Source organism: Hyperolius riggenbachi, chromosome 4, assembly GCF_040937935.1.
Source record: "Hyperolius riggenbachi isolate aHypRig1 chromosome 4, aHypRig1.pri, whole genome shotgun sequence".
In the NCBI taxonomy this organism is placed as follows: Eukaryota; Metazoa; Chordata; class Amphibia; order Anura; family Hyperoliidae; genus Hyperolius; species Hyperolius riggenbachi.
The window spans coordinates 480,954,241-480,982,084 of NC_090649.1; the positions used below are offsets into that span (position 1 = coordinate 480,954,241).

Here is a 27,844-nt window from a genome sequence, read left to right on the forward strand (position 1 = left end):
AAGACGGGCGGCTCCGTACTGCGCCTGTGCTAGTGCGCTCTCTTCTGTGCTCACATATGCGCAGTACAGAGCCGTCCATCTTCGGGAGTACTCAGCGTCCCAAAAACTTTGGAAGCCTCCCGCAGCGGGGGATTGAAACGGGGTACCGGGGGGACCGTGGGAGAAGCAGGGAGGCTCAATAGGACCCAGAGCTTTCTCTTTCCTTAGGCAAGTATCTGGTTGATTTTATTTATTTATTTATTTATTTTTTTGTAGGTTCACATTAGCTTTAAAGATTGTTTAATGAGTAACATATTTTGTGGTCTTCAATCATTAAAGGGAACCAGAGATGAAGCACCCTTATGTATTTTACCATATATATCAATGGGAGCATTAGAGAAAACACCTACCCTGATCTCTGTTTCATTTAAAACTGTTCAGCTTGCTTCTTATCAGCCCTGATAAAATCCCTGACTGAGCATTCAGTCTGGCTTTACTCAGGACTCTTTATAGCGGAGTCTGTCTTCTGTGCTGTCTTTTCAAGTCCAAGCCTGCCCCCTTGTGGCTCTGCTCAGGAATCATTATAGCTGAGTCATTATAACAAAGCCAGACTGAATGCTCAGTCGGGGATTTTATCAGGGCTGATTAGAAGCAAGCTGAATAGTTGAAAATAAAACAGAGAGCAGGGTAGGTGTTTTCTCTAATCTTCCCACTGATAAATATGGTAAAGTACATGAGGGTGCTTCGTCTCTGGTTCACTTTAAAGCAAACCTAGAACATTAGTAGTAAAGAAAAGAGTCTCATATTGTTTTCCAGTACAGGAAAGTTAAGAGACTCCAGTTGTTATCTATGAAAAAGAGCTTCTCTAAGCTCTCTGACCCACTGGCTCCACTACAGTCCTGTTTTCTGAAGCATTTAAACAACCAAGAAAGGTTTTACTGCAGAAAAGTTCAAAGGGTTATTTTTTCTGCTTTGTTTTAACATTCATTATATCATAAGATTCTTTTTGCTTCAGGTGTATTTTAAAGGATATCCAAGGTGACATGATGACATAGAGATGTGTATGTACAGTGCCCATCACACTAATAACTATGCTGTGTTCCTTTTTATCTTTCTCTGCCTGAAAGAGTTAAATATCAGGTATGTAAGTGGCTGGCTCAGTCCTGACTCAGACAGGAAGTGACTACAGTGTGACCCCTACTGGGTCCAACTATAAAACACTTTCCGAGCAGGAAAGAGATAAAAAGGGACAATAGTTCATAGATTTTAGCTCTGGCATACTTCAATGAATGTGTCATTGAGCAAAAACAATAAAACATTTAAAACTTAACAAGTCATTTTTAGGAGAAGAAAGCTAGATACAATAGTTTATTTCATTTGTTTATTTCCGCCTTGGGTGTCCTTTAAGGCCCCTTGCCCACCCGCACAATGCATCGCCCGTGCACACTTTACGCGGTGCGACGGAAGTATCCCAATTGCTGCAATGCCGACGCAAAGGCTGCACAGCGTTAACACATGATCCGTGCCTACCGCATGGATTATGCAATAATGCAAGTCAGTGGGCGACGCAGGTAATGTGCACGACAGGAGCATGGTGCGACTTGGCCCACAGCCTAATGGTGTAGTGGTTAGCTCTCTCGCCTTGCAGCGCTGGGTCCCTGGTTCGAAAACCAGCCAGGGCACTATCTGCACAGAGTTTGTATGTTCTCCCCTGTGTGGGTTTCCTCCGGGCACTCCGGTCTCCTCCCACATCCCAAACAACGCACAGATAAGCTAATTGGCTTCTCCCTAAAATTATCCCTAGATTAAGATACATACACTGCAAGACACATGACTATGGTAGGGATTAGATTGTGAGCCCCTCTAAGGGAACAATTAAAAGTGTACCTGAGACGAAAGAGGTCTCAGGTTTTATACTTACCTGGAGCTTCCTGCAGCTCCCTTGAGGCCACTCGGTCACTCGCCATCTCCCGCTCCTGTCTCCCGCTGGACGGCCCGATACTCGGTAACTACTGCGTAGGCGTAGAACGCTCCCGGCCATGAGTGAGATGAAGCGCGACTCGGCCAGAGTGCCAGGCAGTCCAGCGGGAGACATGAGCGGCCCAGGGAGACGTCAAGGGACCGAGCAGCCTCAAAAGGGCTGAAGGAAACCCCAGGAGAGTATAAAAACTGAGACCTCTTTGATCTCAGGTTTCCCTTAAAGAGACACTGAAGCGAAAACAATTATGATATAATGATTTGTATGTGTAGTACAGCTAAGAAATAAAACATTAGGAGCAGAGACATAAGTCTAATATTGTTGCTTGCACAGGAAGAGTTAAGAAACTCCAGTTCTTATCTATGCAAAAGAGCCATTGAGCTCCATGACTTTCAAAATCACAGAGAGCTCTGTCTTCTGACGCTTGTTATCTCAACTGTCATTTATTGTATTTTCTTTTTCTCTTCAGAGAAGGGTTCAAAACTTCACTAGCCTGCTCTATACAAATCATTTAGAATGCTGAGTAGTGTGTAAACTGCAAATATTAGAGAATGAGGCAATGTTATAAAAAACACTATATAACTGAGAATAAAAATATGAGAATATTTTCTTTGCTACTAATGTTCTAGTAATTATCCGTACTACACAACCAATTAATTATATGATAATTTTTTCGCTTCAGTGTCTCTTTAACCACTTGTCGACCGCCCACTGCACAGGGGGGCCGGAAAGTGGATCCCGCATGTCCTTGTACGGGCATGGGCGGAGCGATCGCGTCATCCGTGAAGCGATCCTCCGCCTGGGATCGATGGCCGGGGATTTAGCCTCCAGCTCGCTTAGCAGCGCCGGCGGGCGGAGGAATACAGAATTCCGCCGATCAATGCGTATAATAGGCTTTGTAATGTATACAAAGCTTATTATACTGGCTGCCTCCTGCCCTGGTGGTCCCAGTGTCCGAGGGACCACCAGGGCAGGCTGCAGCCACCCTAGTCTGCACCCAAGCACACTGATTTCCCCCCCCCCCTGCCCCCTGATCGCCCACAGCACCCCTCAGACCCCCTCCCCCCTGCCCACCCCCAGACCCCTGTTTGCACCCAATCACCCCCCTAATCACCCATCAATCACTCCCTGTCACTATCTGTCGACACTATTTTTTTTTATTCCCTAAACTGCCCCCTGCTCCCTCCTGATCACCCCCCCACCCCTCAGATTCTCCCCAGACCCCCCCCCCCCCCTGTGTACTGTATGCCTCTATCCCCCCTGTAATAACCCACTGATCACCTGTCAATCACCTGTCAATCACCCATCAATCACTCCCTGTCACTGCCACCCATCAATCAGCCCCTAACCTGCCCCTTGCGGGCAATCTGATCAACCACCCACACCAATAGATCGCCCGCAGATCCGACATCAGATCACCTCCCAAGTGCATTGTTTACATCTGTTCTCTACCCTAAACACCCACTAATTACCCATCAATCACCCCCTATCACCACCTGTCACTGTTACCCATCAGATCAGACCCTAATCTGCCCCTTGCGGGCACCCAATCACCCGCCTACACGCTCAGATTGCCCTCAGACCCCCCCTTATCAATTCGCCAGTGCATTATTTACATCTGTTCTTCCCTGTAATAACCCACTGATCACCTGTCAATCACCTGTCAATCACCCATCAATCACCCCCTGTCACTGCCACCCATCAATCACCCCCTGTCACTGCCACCCATCAATCAGCCCCTAACCTGCCCCTTGCGGGCAATCTGATCACCCACCCACACCAATAGCTCGCCCGCAGATCCGACGTCAGATCACCTCCCAAGTGCATTGTTTACATCTGTTCTCTACCCTAAACACCCACTAATTACCCATCAATCACCCATCAATCACCCCCTATCACCACCTGTCACTGTTACCCATCAGATCAGACCCTAATCTGCCCCTTGCGGGCACCCAATCACCCGCCTACACGCTCAGATTGCCCTCAGATCCCCTCTTATCAATTCGCCAGTGCATTATTTACATCTGTTCTTCCCTGTAATAACCCACTGATCACCTGTCAATCACCCATCAATCACCCCCTGTCACTGCCACCCATCAATCACCCCCTGTGATTGCCACCCATCAATCAGCCCCTAACCTGCCCCTTGCGGGCAATCTGATCACCCACCCATACCAATATATCGCCCGCAGATCCGACGTCAGATCACCTCCCAAGTGCATTGTTTACATCTGTTCTCTACCCTAAACACCCACTAATTACCCATCAATCACCCCCTGTCACTGCTACCCATCAGATTAGACCCCTATCTGCCCCTAGGGCACTCAATCACCCGCCCACAACCTCAGAACGCCCTCAGACGCCAGCCCTGATCACCTCGCCAGTGCATTGCTTGCATCTATTCCCCCCTCTAATCACACCTTGAGACACCCATCAATCATCTCCTGTCACCCCCTAGCACACCTACCCATCAGATCAGGCCCTAATTTGCCCCGTGTGGGCTCCTGATCACTGGGCCAAACCCTCAGATCCCCCTCAGACCCTCTTCCGATCACCTCCCCAGTGCATTGATTGCATCTATTTTCCCCTCTAACCACCCCTTGAGACACCCATCAATCACCTCCTGTCACCCCCCTAGCACTCCTATCCATCAGATCAGGCCCAATACAACCTGTCATCTAAAAGGCCACCCTGCTTATGCTTAAAATTCGCCCCCTCATAGACCACCTGTCATCAAAATTTGCAGATGCTTATACCCCTGAACAGTCATTTTGAGACATTTGGTTTCCAGACTACTCACGGTTTTGGGCCCGTAAAATGCCAGGGCGGTATAGGAACCACAAGTGACCCCATTTTAGAAAAAAAGACACCCCAAGGTATTCTATTAGGGGTATGACGAGTTCATAGAAGATTTTATTTTTTGTCAAAAGTTAGCGGAAATTAATTTTTATTGTTTTTTTCCGAAAAGTGTCATTTTTCACTAACTTGTGACAAAAAAATAAAATCTTCTATAAACTCGCCATACACCTAACGGAATACCTTGCGGTGTCTTCTTTCTAAAATGGGGTCACTTGTGGGGTTCCTATACTGCCCTGGCATTTTAGGAGCCCTAAACCGTGAGGAGTAATCTAGAAAACAAATGCCTCAAAATGACCAGTGAATAGGACGTTGGGCCCCTTAGCGCACCTAGGCTGCAAAAAAGTGTCACACATGTGGTATCGCCGTACTCAGGAGAAGTAGTATAATGTGTTTTGGGGTGTATTTTTACACATACCCATGCTGGGTGGGAGAAATCTCTCTGTAAATGGACAATTGTGTGTAAAAAAAATCAAACAATTGTCATTTACAGAGATATTTTTCCCACCCAGCATGGGTATGTGTAAAAATACACCCAAAACACATTATACTACTTCTCCTGAGTATGGCGGTACCACATGTGTGGCACTTTTTTACACCCTAAGTGCGCTAAGGGGTCCAAAGTCCAATGAGTACCTTTAGGATTTCACAGGTCATTTTGCGACATATGGTTTCAAGACTACTCCTCAAGGTTTAGGGCCCCTAAAAGCCAGGGCAGTATAGGAACCCCACAAATTCCCCCATTCTAGAAAGAAGACACCCAAAGGTATTCCGTTAGGAGTATGGTGAGTTCATAGAAGATTTTATTTTTTGTCACAAGTTAGCGGAAAATGACACTTTGTGAAAAAAAAAACAATTAAAATCAATTTCCGCTAACTTGTGACAAAAAATAAAATCTTCTATGAACTCACCATACTCCTAACGGAATACCTTGGGGTGTCTTCTTTCTAAAATTGGGTCATTAGTGGGGTTCCTATACTGCCCTGGCATTTTAGGGGCCCTAAACCGTGAGGAGTAGTCTTGAAACAAAAATGACCTGTGAAATCCTAAAGGTACTCATTGGACTTTGGGCCCCTTAGCGCAGTTAGGGTGCAAAAAAGTGCCACACATGTGGTATCGCCGTACTCAAGAGAAGTAGTATAATGTGTTTTGGGGTTTATTTTTACACATACCCATGCTGAGTGGGAGAAATCTCTCTGTAAATTGACAATTGTGTGTAAAAAAAAAATCAAACAATTGTCATTTACAGAGATATTTCTCCCACCCAGCATGGGTATGTGTAAAAATACACCCCAAAACACATTATACTACTTCTCCTGAGTACGGCGGTACCACATGTGTGGCACTTTTTTACATCCTAAATGCGCTAAGGGGCCCAAAGTCCAATGAGTACCTTTAGGATTTCACAGGTCATTTTGCGACATTTGGTTTCATGACTACTCCTCACGGTTTAGAGCCCCTAAAATGCCAGGGCAGTATAGGAACCCCACAAATTACCCCATTCTAGAAAGAAGACACCCAAAGGTAAGGGGCCCAAAGTCCAATGAGCTAAGGGGCCCAAAGTCCAATGAGCACCTTCAGGCTTTACAGGGGTGCTTACAATTAGGCACCCCCCAAAATGCCAGGACAGTAAACACACCCCACAAATTACCCCATTTTGGAAAGTAGACACTTCAAGGTATTCAGAGAGGAGCATAGTGAGTCCGTGGCAGATTTCATTTTTTTTTTGTCGCAAGTTAGCAGAAATGGAAACTTTTTTTTTTTCTTTTTTGTCACAAAGTGTCATTTTCCGCTAACTTGTGACAAAAAATAATATCTTCTATGAACTCACTATGCCTCTCAGTGAATACTTTGGGATGTCTTCTTTCCAAAATGGGGTCATTTGGGGGGTATTTATACTATCCTGGAATTCTAGCCCCTCATGAAACATGACAGGTGATCAGAAAAGTCATAGATGCTTCAATATGGGAAAATTCACTTTTTGCACCATAGTTTGTAAACGCTATAACTTTTACCAACCAACTCAAACCAATCAATATAGGCTGAATGGGGTTTTTTTTAATTAAAAACATGTTTGTCCACATTCTTCGCGCTGCATGTATACAGAAATTTTACTTTATTTGAAAAATGTCAGCACAGAAAGTTAAAAAAATAATTTTTTGACAAAATTCATGTCTTTTTTGATGAATATAATAAAAAGTAAAAATCGCAGCAGCAATCAAATAGCACCAAAAGAAAGCTTTATTAGTGACAAGAAAAGGAGCCAAAATTTATTTAGGTGGTAGGTTGTATGAGCGAGCAATAAACCGTGAAAGCTGCAGTGGTCTGAGTGGAAAAAAAGGGTCTGGTCCTTAAGGGGGGTAAAGCCTACGGTCCTCAAGTGGTTAAGTGGCAAGACTATATACTGTGTACGGCACTGTGGAAAATGTTGGCACTAAATAAATAATAATAATAAAATAATAAATAAGGACACAAAAGGTTTGGGAGTGCTGAACCATTTAACTAAACAAAATAGAGAGATCCCAACACTACTACCCAAACCTTGATGCACCAGAGAGTCGACCAGCTTATCCCCTCATCCACCACAGGGTAACTTCAACAGAAAGAAAAAAATGCTGGGTCTCCACCTGGATTTAAGGCCTGTCGGCCTGTTTATTGCAAGTGTCACAGTGCAAAGCACAACGTTTCGACCGCAATGAACAGGCCGACAGGCCTTAAATCCAGGTGGAGACCCAGCATTTTTTTCTTTCTGTTGAACCATCTAACCAAAAAGGTGATAAAGCACCTGCAATGAGATAACACCGTACCTTTCTGTCAGTAGATGGGTTTCCCCCTCATCACATAATCTGATGTCTGAAGAATAATCTCTGTGGCGGTTACAGATGAGAGATTCAGATCGTGAAAATATGATATTCGTCTTTCTTCCGCCTTTTTATGAAAACCAGAGTTTCAAGATAAGATCTGGGGGCAGAAATGAGAAAGGATTATTTAGAGATCAGTTTACTACCGGAGGAAGATAGCGTTACTACCGGCGAGTGAAGACAGCCTCAATCAAGTACAAAGATAGATATTGGCAGAAAAAGGGAAACAAGCAATGAAAAGGAGTTTGTTTAATCCTTCAAAAATACAAAAGTGCAAAAATAAAACAAACATTTCTTCAATCTACTGTATATATCCAGCCATAAGCACAGGCCTATTCAGAAATGAAAAGAAAATAATACATTTCTTTTTAGATACGGTAGTCTCTTTGGGCAATAATGTCAACTTGTTTCAGGTCACTGGGACCCATCTTCAGGCCTCAAAATTACAATGTACCGTATTTTTGGACTATAAGACGCACCTAACATAACATAACAACTGAAGTTTTTTAACTCTTCCTGAACTGGAAAACAATATGAAACTCTTTTCTTTGCTACGAATGTTCTATTCATTTTCCATACTACACATACAATTCATTATATCATAAGTTTATTTCTCGCTTAAAGAGAATCTGTATTGTTAAAATCGCACAAAAGTAAACATACCAGTGCGTTAGGGGACATCTCCTATTACCCTCTGTCACAATTTCGCCGCTCCTCGCCGCATTAAAAGTGGGTAAAAACAGTTTTAAAAAGTTTGTTTATAAACAAACAAAATGGCCACCAAAACAGGAAGTAGGTTGATGTACAGCATGTCCACACATAGAAAATACATTCATACACAAGCAGGCTGTATACAGCCTTACTTCTGAATCTCAAGAGATCACTTGTGTGTTTCTTTCCCCCTGTTCTCATGCACTGAAGTTTCAGGCTGCTCTTTTCTTCCTGCAAACAGCTTTGCCCTTGTCTGTAACTCCTCAGTATGTGAAAGCCCAGCCAGCTCAGAGGAAGATTTATCCAGCTTGTAAAAGATAAGAGAGAAGAGAGAAGCTGCTCTAATCCTAAATAACACACAGGCAGTGTGCAGAGAGGGGCCTGGAAGGGGGAGTTCATAGCAGAACCACAACACTGAAGAACTTGGCAGCCTTCCAGACACAGGCCGACAAGTCTGACAGGGGAAAGATACATTGATTTATTACAGAGATGGTGATAGTATAAAGTGCTGCAGTAAGCCAGAACACATTAGAATAGCTTTTGGAACTTGTAGGATGATAAAAAACAGGATGCAATTTTTGTTAAGGAGTCTCTTTAAGGTTTGCTTTAAGATGTAAACAATATGGGCTCTATTCAAATAGCATTACTGCATTCGGTAATGCTGAAAACAGCTGATTTTACCGATCACCTTCCCAAGCTACAATTCACTAAACCTGTTACCGCACAGAAAATCACAGTTTCCGACTAGAGAGGTAAATTACTGACTTGAGCAGTAATTTCCTCAGGAAATGTCAAGAAATTTTAATTCACAAAGATTTTCGCATTTCATTTACCGGCTAAAATTGTTTGTTTTTTCCTCCAGCCCACAGCAGCCAATAACCTGCTCTCCTCATGCGATCTCTGTGTGGTGAATTTGACAGGCAGCCGTTGGGGAGAGCCACACAGCCTGCTTCTCACTGTGATTGGATGTGACAGGGATGCTGGTGGGTCTTTCAGTCAATCAAAGCAGAAGAAAACACAGTCTGCGGGCATCCCTGCATCCCTTTAGATGTGCATATTTGTATTGTAGCACACAGAAGCGCTACCCCTGGTGGCTGCAGCACATGTAAAGGGATGGCAGTATACACAGGACAGAAAACCTCCGAGTCACATACACAGCTCCCTGCCTGCCCACTGCTCTGCTAGAAGGCTGGTAAGTGACACTTAGGGCCCATTTCCACTATCTCAAATTCACATGCGCATTTCGCATGCAAATTCGCATGGGCAATACAAGTGGATGGGACTGTTTCCACTTGTCAGGATTTCTGAGCGCTTTTCGGTGCAGAAAAAATCTGCACGGCAGAGCCATCAGAATTCGCATACCGCTATGCAATTCGCATACAATGTATGTAATAGGAAATTTGCATGCGGTTTTGGTATGTGAATTTTCATGCGAATTCGCATATGATTTCGCATAGAAACAATGGAAAAGCACACAGGCACTGCCATGGTTAAATTCGCATACATCCATGCGAAATCGGATGCAAATTCGCATACAACTGCATGCAAAATTTGCATCCGCTTGCAAATGTTTTCCACAGCGATTCCCACCGCACAAGTGGAAAGGGGCCCTTACCGACCAAGGCTTAGTGAATTGAGGCATGTTTGTTCGGTAAATTACCGAACTTATGCCTCATGGGGGAAATTTTACAGTCGAAGATGATTTTACCGAACTGCTTATTGCGAATAAAGCCCTATCTGTATGGATCGGATCACCTCAGTCCATCTGGTAACAAAACATCCGCACCAGACCTACGCCACTTCATGTGACACTTTAAAAATGCTAAAACAAATAGAGTTACTTCCTAGCTCACTATTCTGTGTTAGTAAAGAGTCCATGCCAACTCTGCCACAGCTGCCAACTCTCTCACCACCCAGTGAGGGTCACAGGCTGGGTATCGGTGGATCAGCTCACCTTGAAGTGGGATAAAACTCTGATTTAACATTCGATAAAAATGTGTTTTCCTACTTTTTATCACCCATACAGTTATCATATTTGCTTCTGCGCACAAATAATATTGTCTACAAATGACAAGATCCCAAAGTACAGTTTATCTGCTCTGAAAGCTGCCATTGCATTTTATTGCATAGCTGCTGTATTTGTATATTAAAATCTAGTGATTACTTCTCAGTTGCACACATACTAGAAGCAGAGAGAGCTCAGTTTCTGCACCTCGCTAATATTTACTAAATGTATCTGACAAAGGAATGTAAACAAAAGATAACGTTATCACCTCTTTGGATGCAGCCTGAAGCTAGGAGCTTTCCACTAAAGACAAAAGTGTTGTGTTTAACTGTTTAAATGCTGTTCTGCTACACATTTTTTTTGGGTGGTAGTAGATTTTATTCTGTAAATAATCTTTTAGAACAGGAAGAGGAAATTCTGAGTTTCATGCCACTTTAAAGCGCTACTCCAGATGCAGAAAAATACAATATTGCTTTCTAAAAGGCCACACTGGAATCCAACATTCTTTGAGTAGTATTATTGGTACAATGCTTCTTTGTATTGATGTTCATACAGGCACAATACTGACAGCTTTTGCTATATCCAGGCGTTAAAATCCAGGTCTACTATTGCATTTTTACAGAGTACCCAGTTAACGTGGACCTGAACTCAGAACTTCCTTTCAGTTCGAAAAGATAACAGCATAATATCCTAAAGAAAAACATTTATTTGTTACAGTTGATACAAACCCCACAATAAATCTGCAGTGTGACTACTTCCTGCTTTAATGGAAGCAGACATATTGTTAACATCCTGTGTTTACAAATTGGCTGCTCTGCCATAGCAGTCAGCTGACACAGCTAAGAGATCAAATTACAACTTGTGATTAGTCACAGATGAGGGGGAATTGGACAGGCTAAACTCTCTAAATACATACAAGGTGCATTTCTCTCTGTTTTCCTTCTGTACTGTGCAAGAGTTCAGGTCCACTTTAACTTAATACCAGAACGTTTTCATATAGAAGTCCAGGCACACCATGCCACCAGTAGGTGAAGCAGGGAGTAGCAGGTACAAGACTGTACAGAAAATCTTGCAAAGCGCCACCTTCTGGTGAGAAGAGGAAGTAGAATGGTCCAGGCATACAGTGCCACGGGCAGGTGAACTCTTAACAGTTAAAGAGGAACTCCAGCCTAAACAAACATACTGTCATTAAGTTACATTAGTTATGTTAATTAAAATAGATAAGTAATATAATCTCTTACCCACTCTGTTTTAAAAGAACAGGCAAATGTTTGATTTCATGATGGCAGCCATCTTTTTGGTTGAAAGGAGGTGACAGGGAGCATGAGACACAGTTCCAACCGTCCTGTGTCCTGATCACCCCTCCCAGTTGCTAGGCAACGTGAATAATAACATAGGAAATCCCATCATGCTCTGCACAGCATCAGCTAAAAATGATGCTTTGGTAAGAAAAACAAAATTCTGATGCTGTGAAACTGTTAAAGAACCACCAAGCCTTTTCAGTTCTGTTGAGTAGATTTTTAGTCCGGAGGTTCACTTTAAGAATACAGCAGCCACTTTCTCTGCAGTCGGACTGTAGCGTAACTCTCACTCATAACTAATTATGAGCCACAAACTCTTGCATGGAAAAGAAACACTTACAAAAAAAGGTCAATAGTACAAGATGTGAGCTGTTAAACATCAAAAACTTTCTTCACCTGAGACAATAAAAACTTTAAAGCGGACCTGAACTCAGAACTTCCTCTCTGTCCTAAAATATAAGCAACAGCATAATAACCTTTACAGAAAAACATTTCTTTGTTACAGCTGATAAAAATCCTGCAATAAATATGCAGTGTGTCTACTTCCTGCTTTCATGGAAGCAGATATTGGCCTCAATTCACTAAGATCATGCTAGAGATAATAAAGCAAGAGAAAACTTACCTCCACACGTGAGAGAGTTATCTTACCTCTTCATTCCTTAAGTTACCTCTCCTGTAGTTAATTTACCTCCTCTGTAGTTAATTTACCTCCTCTGTAGTTATTTTCACATGCAGTTAATTAACAGCCTGTCTAACTCTGGAGTTATTTTAAGGATTGGAGAGTTAATTTAAAGACAGAAGAGTTAACTTTAGGCTTGCCTGAGGTAAAATGTTTCCTGAATACGACATGCCTTATCACCATGGTAACAACTCTAGAAGAGTTATTAAAGACAGGAGATAAGCTTAGTGATTAGGCCTTTGTGTTAACATCCTGTGTTTGCAGATTAGCTGCTCTGCCGTGGCAGTCAACTGACACAGCTAAGAGATCAAATTACAACTTGTTATTAGTCACAGATGAGGAGGAATTACACAGGCTAAACTCTCTAAATACATACAGGGTGTATTTCTCTCTGTTTTTCTTCTGTCCTGTGCAAGAGTTCAGGTGCACTTTAACCCCTTGCATAACAGTAGTCTCTGCCCCCTCATGGACCAGACAGTGCTGGCCCGGTAAAATGGTGCTTACAGACGAATGGCCGCAATAATCCGCGGCTCCCGCTGGTCCCGCCATTCTGTCCTCGCCACAGGTCCCTTTATCTGCAGTCGCTATGACAGCAAAGCTGTGTGCGCCGGTCAGTAGCCGCATTCATTGGCTACTGACACTGTCCATCAATGTAAGCCATTGGGATTGGCTTACATTGATGACAGGGCCAGGAGCCAATGAGATCTGCTCCTGACCGGCTCACACAGCTCTGCCGTCATACTGGGGAGAGGGATTGTGGAGAGCTTTGTAGGTTAGGGTTAGGAGTCTGAAAAGGATCCTCTGGTTAATTGGCAGCCAGTGAAGAGCATGGCAGAGAGGAGCAGCAAAGGAAGAGCAAGAAGAAGGTTGAATGAGACGAGCAGCCGAGTTTAGTACAGATTGGAGCTGTGCAAGCCTGTTAGTTGGTAGTCCACAAAGTAGTATGTTACAATAGTCCAGCCGATATATTATAAGAGCATATATAAGGCCTGAAAGATAAATCGAATTTAAACCGAAATCCCGATCACCAAGATCACAATTTCGGAAACGTCAAAGCGGCAATTTCTGTGATGACGTAATTTTCGCATTGGGGGAAGTTTGAAGAAGTGGTTTCAAACTTACCCCAAGTCCTGGCGCATGCGGCCCTCAGCATCGGCACGCTGTCCCACTCTCTCTTGCCATCTGCTGACTCTTGTGAACGCCATACTTCCTGGTTCCTGTATGTCACATGACATACGAGTAGGCCGTGCTTTAGAGCCTGCAGAAGGCAAAGTGGATAGATGGGCATCGCTGGACTCTTGTTGGAAGGTATGTCCACCACTGCCGCAGCTTGGGGGCACAGAAGACATAGCTCCCAGCTGTCCCTTTTTCAGGGGGACAGTCCCTTTTTGGGAGCCCTGTCCCTCTGTCCCTCTTTCCTCCTCATATGTCCCTCCTTCAGGACTTTGTCCCCCTTTCTATATAAATATATATATTTCTATACTAAAAATGTGTTTGATTGACTCTAAACTTTATTCCCATCCTTTAAATTGATATATTACTAATTTTAAAATGTTACTATGAAGGAAAATGAACCAGGATAGAAAGGACCAGTGTGGTTTGAATTATAAAACAACATATTTTTCTTATGGAATTTTTATGGTATGCGTGACTAGAGGGCGTGTCCAGGGGTGTGTCATGGGCGTGGCTTAAGTGTCCCTTTTTCTCATCTCAAAAAGTTGGGAGGTATGCAGAAGAGACACAGAGGAAGAGACACAGAGGGGGCACAGAAGAGACACAGAGGAAGAGACACAGAGGGGGCACAGAAGAGACACAGAGGAAGAGACACAGTGGAAGAGACACAGTGGAAGAGACACAGAGGGAGAGACACAGAGGGGGCACAGAAGAGACACAGATCGAAGAGACACAGTGGAAGAGACACAGTGGAAGAGACACAGAGGGAGAGACACAGAGGGGGCACAGAAGAGACACAGAGGAAGAGACACAGAGGGGGCACAGAAGAGACAGAGGAAGAGACACAGAGGGGGCACAGAAGAGACACAGAGGAAGAGACACAGAGGGGGCACAGAAGAGACACAGAGGAAGAGACACAGAGGGGGCACAGAAGAGACACAGAGGGAGAGACACAGAGGGGGCACAGAAGAGACACAGAGGAAGAGACACAGAGGAAGAGACACAGAGGGGGCACAGAAGAGACACAGAGAAAGAGACACAGAAGAGACACAGAGGGGGCACAGAAGAGACAGAGGAAGAGACACAGAGGGGGCACAGAAGAGACAGAGGAAGAGACACAGAGGGGGCACAGAAGAGACACAGAGGAAGAGACACAGAGGGGGCACAGAAGAGACACAGAGGGAGAGACACAGAGGGGGCACAGAAGAGACACAGAGGAAGAGACACAGAGGAAGAGACACAGAGGGGGCACAGAAGAGACACAGAGAAAGAGACACAGAGGAAGAGACACAGAAGAGACACAGAGGGGGCACAGAAGAGACAAAAGGGGCACAAAGGGGGCAAGAGAGAGACCAAGAGGGGGCACAGAGAGAGACACAGAGAAAGACACAGACAGAGGAGGCACAAAGAGAGACACAGAGGGGGCACAAAGAGAGACACAGACAAAGGGGACACAAAAGGGGCACAAAGAGAGACGGGTACAGAGGCGCACAGAGGAGGGGAACAAAGCTTGATTTGAAGGAAATCATGAATCGAATCGAAATCGCAATTACGGACAAAAATCGCTCTATTCAATTTTTTCCTAAAAACATTCAGGCCTATCATATTCTAACATTTTAGTTGTTTTGTGAGTGAGAAAAGGTCGGATGCGAGATATGTACGTGTACAAGACTTGAATCTCACGCAATTCCATACACAAACCTCATCCATCAGACTGACTACCGATCAGACCCGTATCTCAATCCGTTCATAACACACAATCGTTCCCTCATATCCAAGAAGAGGATTAGCCAGGCTGAATCTTTACACCACCGGTCTGTGGATTAAATGTAATCATTTGATAATATTTACTTCTGTCGACCACAGAAGTGTTTACTTCAGGCACTTCCTCTTCGAGTTTCCGCTGTGAGGCCCGGCCTTTCTCAGTCACCAATGTCATGTTTCCATGACATAACTAGAGCAAAAGGCCATCTCTGCTCGTAGCCTGTGTCCTCCTAAAGGACGCAGGACGTGAGAGGAATACGATGCAGTGTGGCATTTCTCTCACAAAATGCTGCTTGCTCGGCTACCCGGCTAATCCACTAATGCCGTGTTTCCCTGAAAATAAGATAGTGTGTTATATATGTTACGGCCAGAACCCGAAGTTTGGCCACTTCGGGTTCTGGCCGGCCAATGTGCGAAGTGGCCGCGACGCTGCGGTCAATGTCCGAAATGAGGCGAATCCCGGCGCTGGCTCCGCCCCCTGCCTCCCTGCTATCGGCTTCTGACAGCCGAGGGACACATGCGTCTCCCCCCCCCAGAGTCATTCGTGGCTGCAGGAAGGCAGAGGCAAGAAAACAAGAATGTGTTCGTCCCTGCAGAGCGGGTGCTGACAGAAGCAATGTCTGCAGTGCTCCCCGCTCTGCTTTCCTGCAGCCACAAACGACTCGGGAAGGGGTGGGGGGGCTCGTGTGTCACCGGCTGACTGAAAGCCGATAGCAGGGAGGCAGGGGGTGGAGCCAGCGCGGGGGAAAATTATTGGAGCCGCCAGGATTCGGCTCATTTCGGACATTGGCCGCAACGCCGCGGCCCCTTCGCACATTGACCGGCCAGAACCCGACGCGAAGTGGCCAAGCTTTGGGTTCTGGCCGTAACATATACATTTTTTCACCAAAATATGTGCTAGGGCTTATTTTCAGAGGATGTCTTATATTTCTATGAACATATACGTTCCTGTGCTGTGTGTCCTCCTGCCTTCCCCACAATGCTGCCTCTTCCTCTGCTGGATCCTCCTCTTGTGTGCCTCTGTGTCCCCTCGTACCTTTAGTGTCCCTCTCTGTACCTGTGTCCTCCTGGTGTCCCTCTCTGTATCCGTGCCCTCCTGTATCCCCTGTCCTCCTGTGCCCTCCTTTTGTTATCTGTGTCCCCCTATATCCTCTGCTGTCCCCCATGTCCTCCTTGTGTCCCCCTCTGTCCCCTGTACTCCTGTGTCCCATATGTTCTCCATGGGGAAGAAGTACAGCAACTTGTGTTTCTACCAGAGCCGATGGTCTCGCAGGCAGGACCATGGCACAGTTATTGGGCCAATCACTGCACTCAGTGATTAGCAGTGAGTGCAGTGATTGGCCAAATGACGAGAACATGGTTCTGCCCGTGAGACCATTGGCTCCAGTAATAACACAAGTTGACATACTTTTCCCCCTTACTGCGAGTAATGGATAGCGAAGATACGGCCGCAACAGCAAGCGGCATGGCGGCTATCTCCGCGTCGCAGCCGGCGGTTTCCGCCGCGCAGTTACATGCTAGTGCTTTGCCTGGTCCTTCTATTGCTCATAGACTAAGGGTTACGTGTGCGCGCGCGCCAGGTGACAGGACCTTTATGCAACTAGAAGGGGAGTCAGCTGATCAGGCAATCTGCTGACTCCAGCTATGCTCCGGATTGGTTGAGTGACTGGGGCGGCGCTGTGGAGTGCTTGCAGTATATATAGGACAGGTCATTCAGTTGCTCCGCGTCTGCTGTTGCAAATGCTACGTGTTAGCACTCAGACCTAGTCAGATCCCAAAGTGTGCTAGAACCAGCAGGAGCTGGGGATCCACACTTAGCCAGATTCTGTTGATAGCTTAAAGTACTCATTGAATTGTATTATTTGTTATGACCTTCTGCTAGTTTGACTCTTCTTCTGCTTACTGATTCTGTACCTTTGCCTATCTGATATAGTTGCCGACTCTGCCTGAAACACTACTCTGATCTAGCTTTCTGTCTCTGTACCGTATCTGTCCGCTCGTTGCCAAATCTGCTTGTCTGACTCTCCTGTCCTCACCAGTGAGCCTAGGCTCACTGGTGAGGGATCCTCTGCTAGCATCACCTGCTTCACAGGTGAATACTAGCTGCAGTACTATCTGAATCACCTGCTCCTCAGGTGGTCAGTAGCTGCAGTACAGCCTGAATCACCTGCTCCTCAGGAGATTACTAGCTGCAGTACTATCTGAATCACCTGCTCCTCAGGTGGTCAGTAGCTGCAGTACAGTCTTAATCACCTGCTCCTCAGGTGGTCAGTTGCTGCAGTACAGTCTGAATCACCTGCTCCTCAGGTGAATAGTCACTACAGTACTATCCTTTCTACCTGCCCCTCAGGTGATAGTGACTACACTACAGTCTGAATCACCCGCCCTTCGGGTGACCAGTACGGTTGTTAATTATAGTTCTACCCGCTCCTCGGGTGAACTATCTCACTATTGTCTGTATCTCCAGCTTGCTGGAGTTTGTATTCCTGTGTTATATAGAGATATTCCTATCTCCCAGCTCCTCTGGGAAAGCGGGTATCTCTATCATTACTGTTGCACCAAACAAATACCCTCACATTGGTTGTCCTGGTCCTGGCTATACCAGGATTATTGGCGATTCTGCAGATCACACATAATCAGGTATAGCGTCTGTATTATTGGTGATACTGCAGATCACCAATAATCAGAGAAATCTGTTCTCGCTGACACCAATCGTTACACTGCTGCTAGGGCTTATTTTCAGGGTAGGGCTTGTATTTCGAGCATACTCAAAATTCCTGCTGTGGCTTATTTTCTAGGGGAATGTCTTGGGGAAATGGCACCAAATCAATGACCCAAAACCAGTATGGGCATCAGGTGTTCTCACTTTCCTGGCTGCATGCTTGTTCCAGGAAACTGGCATGATTTATAGAGGAACTTTAGCAAAAAGGGGGAAAATATATCCAAGTAAGAAGAATAGAAATCAAGAAATGATTGATATTCGCCATGTAATTTGTTCATGTTGTTTCATCCACAATCAGCCTGCCAGTCATCATCTTTACTACTGGCAGACAAGAAAAAACTAGACAGCACCAACTGCCATTATCTATAACCACGCCCCCTAACAATGCCATAGGCTAAAAGGTTGTTCTTTTTTTTTTGTTGATATACATATGCACAGAGGGAGATACTGGTTGCTTGGCAGTTGGAAACAGCTGTTATTTCCCACAATGCAGAGGTTCACAGACAGGAAACTGCCAAGACCATGGTCATGACATCACACTGTGGGAGGGGTTTTACCACAACATCAGCCATACAGACCCACCTGATGATCTGTTCCAGAAACAGTACATATTTATTACTGGAAAAGGGTAATCAGCTACTGATTGGAATGAAGTTCAGTCCTTTGTTACAGTTCCTCTTTAAAGTGCACAGCAGTAAAGGTAGTGACACCTTTTTTTGCCGTATGTGTGAAGGAAAGGTTTGCTTTCGGCTCATGATGGTAAAGATAATGGCTTACAAGCTGTAACTGCGCCATGAGTAAAGAGGCCAAGTCAGACAGAGCCTCTTGGCAATCCAAACCTGATGACAGCTAACAACCAACTCCCCGCTGAGTAATGCAATCCACATCTCATCGCCTACAGTTCTGTTGACTTTAAAGAGAAACTCCTACCAAGAATTGAACTTTATCCCAATCAGTAGCTGATACCTCCTTTTACATGAGAAATCTATTCCTTTTCACAAACAGACCATCAGGGGGCGCTGTATGACTGATATTGTGGTGAAACCCCTCCCACAAGAAACAAGAAAAGTACGTACTTTGGCAGTTTCCTGTCTGTGTACCTTGCTGCATTGTGGGAAATAGCTGTTTACAGCTGTTTCCCACTGCCAAAAAAAACATGCAGCAGCTACATCACCTGCCAACAGTAAAAATGTTCACTGGAGTTCCTCTTTAAGTGGAACTCCAACAAAATATTTGTAGTGGTTAGCACAAGAACTGTTGCTCTGGTTTGGGAGGTGTACCCTCATGACTTATTCTGGAAGAATCTGTATGGCCAGAGCGGAAGCATTTGAGTGCAGGCCGCTTGGGACTTTTGTGGCTAAACAGGGGGTCAATGTGGTGTTAGTGTTTATCTGTAAGGCATAGCCTTGTATAATATGTATTGGCCTGTGGTACTGCTTTTCCCTCCTTTTCTTTCAGGGCTGATGCTGTCACTGGGAAGGTACCTGGAGCTGCTGTTGCTATGCAGAGGTGAAGGTATCACTCACCCGTGATTGGCAGCTGTCAGAGGGGGTGGGGCTCCTGGCAGCCAATAGATGCCGAATTCCCCCTCACATCTCAAATGATGCTGTTAGTTTCTCTCACTTTCTGTCAGGACAAGCTGGGATCCCCATCCCTTTCTTACTTTCTTCTGGATTGGCGTACAGACTTTGTATTGAATTGTCATAAGTTATTGCCTATTGAAGGTGAAAGTTGCCCACGATGGTGGATGGGCTATTTGGAATACGGGAAGCTAATAAACTTAAGTCTGAAGACGAATTTTACTGAGTTGATGAATAAAGTTATTAACTGATTGTTTATATTGATAAAGTTATTCTTTAATTTATGCTTAATTTTGATATTGTTAAACCTCAATAAACAGTGCCTACGGTTAATTTATTCCATACAGGGTTGTCTGCTGTAATCTTAAATAATAATCATAATACGTGAGTTATGTTTATATTGCTTTTCTGTAATTATGCCACAAAGTCCCAAGACAGGACCAAAAACCCAGAACAGGTTCTTAATTAACCTTCTCCACTCTCCCTGAAAGATTATAGCAGAACCTCAGGCTCTCTTACAAAAATACACCTATGGCAAGAGCAGCTGCCCACCTCCTCTGGTCTCTGGTCCTCAAACTCCTTCTTTTGATGGACAAGCCCACTGTGAAAAGAGGGGGTGGCCAAATGAACAAGTCACTACTGGGTGAAAAGAGACCTGGACATTATAAAGAATCCAGTGAGGTCATTATACTGTACTCTTCCTACTGGGCATTTTTATTTTATTTTTTCACTATGGGGATATACATGATGTTAAAGTGGACCCAAATTAAAAATACAAGATTTCAGAAATAAAATCTATTTTCTAAATTATAATAATAAATAGCAGCCTTTTTTCAGCTGCATGATGACAAATATAAAATATTTTACATTTATTGGAGGAACCCTTCCCTTCTTTTCATATTGCCGGGACAGAATCCGGCAGACTGGTGGAGTAGATGGTGTCCGGAAAAGGTGGAATTGCTAATGGCTGCCACCTGTATAACCCTAGTTATAAAAGAGAAGGGTGAAAAGCATGCACTGAAATGCTCATAGGCCTGAAAGAGACACTGAAGCGAAAAAAAATATATGATATAGTGAATTGGTTGTGTACTTTGAATAATTACTAGAAGTTTAGCAGCAAAGAAAATATTCTCATACTTTTATTTTCAGGTATATAGTGTTTTTTCTAACATTGCATCATTCTCTAATATGTGCAGATTACACAACACTCAGCATTCAAAATGAGTCTTTCAGAGCAGTCTGTGAAGTAATGACCTCTCCTCTAGCAGAGGAGAAGTAAATAGTCCAGGAACAGTTGAGATAATAAAAGTCAGAAAACAGCCCTCTCCACGACTTTGAAAGTCATAGACATTAATGGCTTTTTTGCATAGAGATAACAACTGGAGTTTCTCAACTCTTCCTGTACTGGAAACAATTACACTGATGTATCTGATCTTAATGTTTTATTTCTTAGCTGTGCTACACATACAAATCATAATATCATCATTTTTTTTTCGCTTCAGTGTCTCTTGAAGGAGTGTTTATTTATCTTTGTATGTGTCAGAGTGGTGCAACTAAATATTTTGAATTTAAAAAATTGTTTGGTTTGGGTCCGCTTTGAAGCAGCAAATCTGGGCCCATACGCAATTCATCTGAGTGAATACAATTTTTTTTCACCTGAGTTTTCTCCTAGGTGACAGTTTCACAACTTGTAAATAAAATATCCTTTCAAACCACCAGCAAGCAAGAAAATACTCAAAATAATTTCGACAGTATTTTATGACTACTTTTTGGTACTTTTTTTCATTGCAAAGTGCTAAAAATTTATTTTAAATTTAAGATTAAAAATGATCTCCTTGGAGAAAACTCAGGAGAAAAAGTGATTTGCATATGAGCCATGGGGCCATATGCAATTCATTTTTTCACCTGAGTTTTCTCTTAGGTGAAATTTCAAAAACATGTCATAAAAGGCCTTTTCAACCACCAGCAAGCAAGAAAATAGTAAAATAATTTTGATTGTACTTTTTCAGTTACTTTTGGTACTTTTTCAATTGCAAAGTGCTGAAAAGGTATTTTAAAAAGAAGTTGAAAAATGAACTCCTAGGAGAAAACTCAGGAGAAAAAGTGATTTGCATTTGGGCCATGGACTCTTTAAAGTTCTCTCCCCTGCAAACAGTAATAGTGTTGCCCCATATTCATTCACTCGTACCACCCAATACGATTTTAGTTTCAGGCAAACCTGAAGTAAAAAAATAAAATAAAATAATGACATTAGTACGGTAATTGTCACTGTAGTACTAATCCTACAGAGAACATTCCCAGAACCTCTGGTTCTTATTTTTAATTTTAGGGTTACAAAAATATAGGTCTGAAGATGCAGTCCGATGTAACGTCACGCTGAGGACAAGCTTCTGGACTTTTCCTCACTTTTCTGCTATCAAGAGTGTTTGCACAGCTTCACAGAAGTTTTATGGTCTGTATTCAGTTTCAGGAGAGTAGGCTGGACTGCAGAGATAAAGTATTAGCTTATAGTGAACCTCTGGACTAAAAATCTACTCAGCAGAACTGAAAAGGCTTGGTGTTTCTTTAACAGTTTCACAGCATCACTTTGTTTTTCTTACCAAAGCATCATTTTTAGCTGCATTTTTAGCTAAGCTCCACCCATCAAAGAAAACTGCCCGGGCTTTTTTCCCCTGATGCTGTGCAAAGCATGATGGGATTTCCTATGTTGTTATTCACGTTACCTAGCAACTGGGATATAAATCATTTAGTCAGTGCTTGTTCATTGTTAGATCTTTCCTCCCCCCGATTTACATTCTAAGGCCCGGTTCACATTAGCGGTTGTTTGCCAAACGGACCGGATGACCTGACCGGATCCGGACCGGATCCGGATCGGAACCGTACGGTTCTGATCCGGATCCGATCCGGATCCGGTCAGGTTGCATCAGGTGGTAATCAGGATGTGATCCGGATCCGTTTGGCAAAATATACGTAAAAAAAAAAAAAATGTTGGGGTCTGGGAGGTCAGCAGAAGGGGGACCTGTGGAATCAGGCCCTCTGCTGTTTAGCACTCACCTCCACCTCCGACATGCTGCCAACATCCTGCCAACACCTCCAGCTCGTGCTGCTCCACTCCAAAATGCTTGCCCATGTGTCCCCAGCCAATATCGCCGCAAAAATCCGCATAGGAAGTGGGGTAGAAGATCCGGATTTCTCAGCCAGTGTGTTGTGCGGCCTCCGGTTCCCATTTGTTTGTATTGGCCGGATGGTGCAGTCCGGCTCCGCCCCGGATACGGCTGCCGGAGGGGCCGGATGAAAAAATAGCGCATGTTGGAACGGAGGCCGGAGTCCGGATCCGGCCCGGATCCGGTCCGGCTCCGGTTCTGCAGAACGGACCCATGTGAACGGACGCATAGGCTTTAATTGCTATGCCGTGCGTCCGTTCCGTCCGTTCTGCAGGCGGTGCGGCTCCGGCACGGCGATTCCGGAGGGCCACCGCAAGTGTGAACCGGGCCTAAAATGTATCACTGGTTGTGACATTTTTAGTCCAGCCAGGTGCTCTCTGAAGAATGTTTTGTATACTGAGAGTTCTAAGGCCTGTAGAAAATATAGCTTCTTCCTTCAGAATGCTCTGGCTTGGAGAATTCCGCATAGCTAATCAACCTAGGCTAGGCATCACTGGGAGGGCGAGATGGCATACCTATATTCAGCAATATATACTGTAGATATAGGAAGTGTTTTATAATGTTGAAGCCAGGATAATTACCGTAAAAGTAGGCATCTTAAATTATTTACTACATTCTACTATATGTCAGTACAGGGCCTCTTTAAAGAATAACTGCCGGGCATAAAATAAAAAATCAATTCTTTATTTTTATCTGGTAAACAAGTAATAAGGATGCTAATCAGGCAATCTAAAAGTTAAAATCACTATTACTTTTTTTGTTGATAAATTATCATTCCCCAGTTTACATGACTCTTATTTGGTACACAGAAAATTTGGTACACAAAAGAGAAGTTGCAGGGCATGCTGGGTTGTCTTTTTTTGCTTCACTACTTCCCCTCAGACTTAACTAATGCAGTCTGATTGGCTGAAGCCTTTTCCCTCCTGTTTTCCCCTCCCACACCTCTGTTCCACTCTGATTGGCCAAAATTTCTCAGGCTGAAACAATGCACTTTCTATAGTGAAGGGCGGGCAAATCAGGCAGAGGAGACTAAGGGCGGATATTACATCACGACTGGCTTCAAAATAGCCACAGTAAATATGGAAACTGTCTAGAATAGGATTCTCTACTTTTCCTTTACAAAATTCACAGGAATCATAACGTGGACAGTGCAATACATGTGTTATGTAAGTAGAGCAAGTATTTATCTACTTATATATTATTTTTTTGTTTTTTTTCCTGAGATAGTATGGCTGACAGCTCCTCTTTAAATGTGATCTGTTAGATGCAGGAGTCATAATCTGATGGTATGGTACGGATCAATATAGACACATTGATAAATGAGCTGGATGAATGTTTTCCTCCACTGTATAAACCTAACGACTATTAATCTTCTTATTGGATCGCCTTCAGAGAAGCTACGAATACCAATGTGAATTAATGATGACAGAGGCAGTAAATTTACATTACTATACTGGAATCTGGAACGCTCCTACCCCGGGCAGGGTGTGTGGCACTTCCTGTTCTCAGCGTAATACATTTACATAAAAAGTAAAAATAATTCAAACCAGGAATCGCATCTCGCCACAGAGAGCAAGGTTCATATTCCCGTATTATGGGAGTGCAGTGAGGCTATTTCTATACATTTACGCGCACGCACACACACACGCACACATCACACACACACCCCCCCCCCCCCCCCACACACACACACACACATAATACATACACACACACACACACACACACACCTACACACACACACACACACACACATAATACACACACACACACACACACACACACCCCACACACACACACACACACACACACACACACACACATAATACATACACACACACACACACCTACACACACACACACACACACACACACACACACACACACATACACATAATACACACACACACACACACACACATACACACACACACACACACACACACACACACACACACACACACCACACACACCCCACACCCACACACACACACACAATCAGAGGGACACACACACACACACACCACACACACACACACACACACACACCACACACACACACACACACACACCACACACACACACACACACCCCACACACACACACATAATACATACACGCACACACACACCTACACACACACACACACACACCACACACACACCCCACACCCACACACACACACACAATCAGAGGGACACACACACACACACACACACACACACACACACCCCACACACACACACACACACACACACACACATAATACATACACACACACACACACACACACCACACACACACACCACAAACACACCCCACACCCACACACACACACAATCAGAGGGACACACACACACACACACACACAATCAGAGAGACACACACACACACACACACAATCAGAGAGACACACACACACACACACACAATCAGAGAGACACACACACACACACAATCAGAGAGACACACACACGCGCGCGCACACACACGCACGCACGCACGCACGCACGCACACACACACACACACACACACACACACGCGCGCGCGCGCGCGAATAAGGGGAAACCATCAGCTGCAGTCATAAGGAACTTACCCACTTTAAAGACGATCTTAGAAAAAAACGATAAAGTGGCTTTTCAATAACTGAACTCAACTCCTTTAACACCCGGGGGTGAATGACATCTTATCGAGCCTTAAACATGCCCGCACACCCTTCTGTGTATTCGCGCTAAATGAGGTAGACTGGGAGCAACCCAGAGCTGTATTATGAAACAAGGGACATCACCTTGTTATAAAAACAGAAGCAAAGCATGCATTTAGAATCTCAGCTTCAGCTCAGTCCTCCGCAATAAGAGTTCTCTGCCTGATCTTTCAATGCTCTTATATTCCCAGCCTTCTTTGTAAGGGGTAAACTGATTGGTAGTTTGAAGAGGGATAGAATTTTCTACAACCATATGCTTTACTTTTGTCACAGAACCCAATCTGCTACTGAATTAAAACAATACAATAACATTTGTAAACCGCTTTTCTCCAAGTGCATAGATATACCTCAGATTAAAGCTGGCCACTAACGGTCCAATTTCTAGCGAAAAATCGTTAGAGCGATCAGAAATTCTGATCGGATTGGTTGTAAATAATCTCCATTGGTGGACACAATCGATTATGAACGAGTGAAAAAAATGTCGCCCGAATGAATTTTCGTCGAACGAAAATTTGGATTTTCTTGGTGGTCGTGATAGATAGGAAGCAAAGATTGGTTAGTTGATGGTGTAGTGAACGATTTTTCGTCCGATCAGAATTTCTGATCGCTCGAACGATTTTTCGCTAGAAATTGGACAGTTAGTGGCCACCATAATACAGGGTTGCAGGCTGGACTGTGTTACAGAGGAAATAGTCAGCTGTTCATCAATGCCAGACTAAACAGGTGGCTTTTCAGTTTGGACTTAAATGATTCCAGGGATGGAGCTGTCCTGATTGGGTGAGGTAGGGCGTTCCAAAGTGTAGGGGCAGCATGACAGAAGGCTCTGTCTCCAAAGGTATTGAGGTGGACTCTCGGAATGACCAAGTTATTAGATCCTTTTGATCTAAGATTGTAGTGGGTGTGATACAGTTGCAACAAACCCTTCAGTTATCCAGGGCCCAGATTGTTCAAGGATTTGAATGTTAATAAGCCAATCTTAAACAGAATTCTTCCTTTCACCTCTTCACTAAGCTGCTAACAAAAACTGGCACAAATCACGCAACTCAAGGTCATTTTCTTTCGCCTTCAATTGATCAGATCTCGATTCAGAGGTAGAAATGACCATATTACCATTAAGCCACCATAACTGTTATGTTTTATGTTTAGCTGCCTGTATATCAGATGACTAGCGTCCCCAGATCCTAACCTCTCTTGGCTAATTAGGTTAATGGCTATGAATCGCTGCTATGTAATGCTTACAGCTGCCTGATTAAAAAGCACATAAGAAAATCAATAGGGTAGATTTTCATGGAGACTGGGGTATATATTTCCCAACCGTTCGCAATCTCAAAGAGTGGAAAGAAATGAGGACTCCAAATAGGAGACTCCAGGACATAGAAACACTCAGATTATTATTATTACTGATTTATAACGCACCAACATATTCCGTGGTGCTGTACAAAGTAAGAAACAAACATGGAGTACTGTCAGTAATCCTGCACTTACCATGTCAGTTTCTGCTGCCTCCGCTGGCAGCGCATCTGGGACTTCCGGTGTGGCTGCCCGCATTGTCAGGGATGGTGTCCGCAGCGTTCATGCAGAGATCCGGCCGCATAATTCTCTGACTGCAAATGAGGGTGGACACATGCGCTGTTGGCGATGCCCCTCTTATACTCTAAGGAAGCGTGTCAGCTGATCACCTGTCAGCTGACACGCATGGCTCCACCTCCAGTGCCTGATTGGCCAAGCGGCTTAGGGGCGTGGTTGCCTGCTTACCCGGGCTATTTAAGAGCTGTGTCGACACTTGCTCGCTGACTGCTCTAGCTAACACTTCGCAGTGAAGGCTTCAGACCTTAGTCAGATCCTTGTGTGCTTTGAACCGGCAGGACACCGGGGATTCCACGCTAGCTAGCCTATTATTATTATTATTATTACTGATTGTTATACTTTGTTTGACTTCTGCCTGATTCTCTGACTACTCTTTGCCTAACGATTCTGTACCTTTGCCAATCTGATCTGTTGCCGACCTCTGCATGAACACTTACCCTTTGCCTAACGATTCTGTACCTTTGCACATCTGATTGTTGCCGACCTCAGCCTGTTTACTAAACGTTGTATTTGCCTGCCGATTTTGTACTGTGTCTGTCAGATCTGTTACCGACCCTGTTTTGCCTGACCATTCTCTTTATCTGTATGCAGTGTTAGTGCTGCCTTCTACTGACACTGTCTGTGGACATTTTCCAATCAGGGAACGTCTGATATTTGTCTGTCTGCTTGTGCTCACACACCAGCAGATCGTTACAGGTACATAATACCAACAAAAGGTATACACCAATACAGTATACATGATACATAATTAGTGACAAAATACAGAATCGATAAAAAAT

At 44.2% G+C, this 27,844-nt stretch overlaps 1 protein-coding gene across 5 annotated transcripts in view; it reads right to left on the reverse strand.

Moving 5' to 3' along the window:
- TRERF1 (transcriptional regulating factor 1) overlaps positions 1 to 27,844 on the reverse strand; it is a 211,510-nt gene that overhangs the window by 83,962 nt on the left and 99,704 nt on the right. For 3 of the 5 annotated variants that reach the window (XM_068232983.1, XM_068232984.1, XM_068232980.1), the window contains exon 2: positions 7,621 to 7,774. The gene's annotated coding sequence lies outside the window, so the exon portion shown is untranslated. Of the gene's footprint in view, positions 1 to 7,620; positions 7,775 to 11,631; positions 11,692 to 26,963; positions 27,044 to 27,844 lie in introns of those variants that run through there. The other 2 variants (XM_068232981.1, XM_068232982.1) reach the window with 2 other exon arrangements.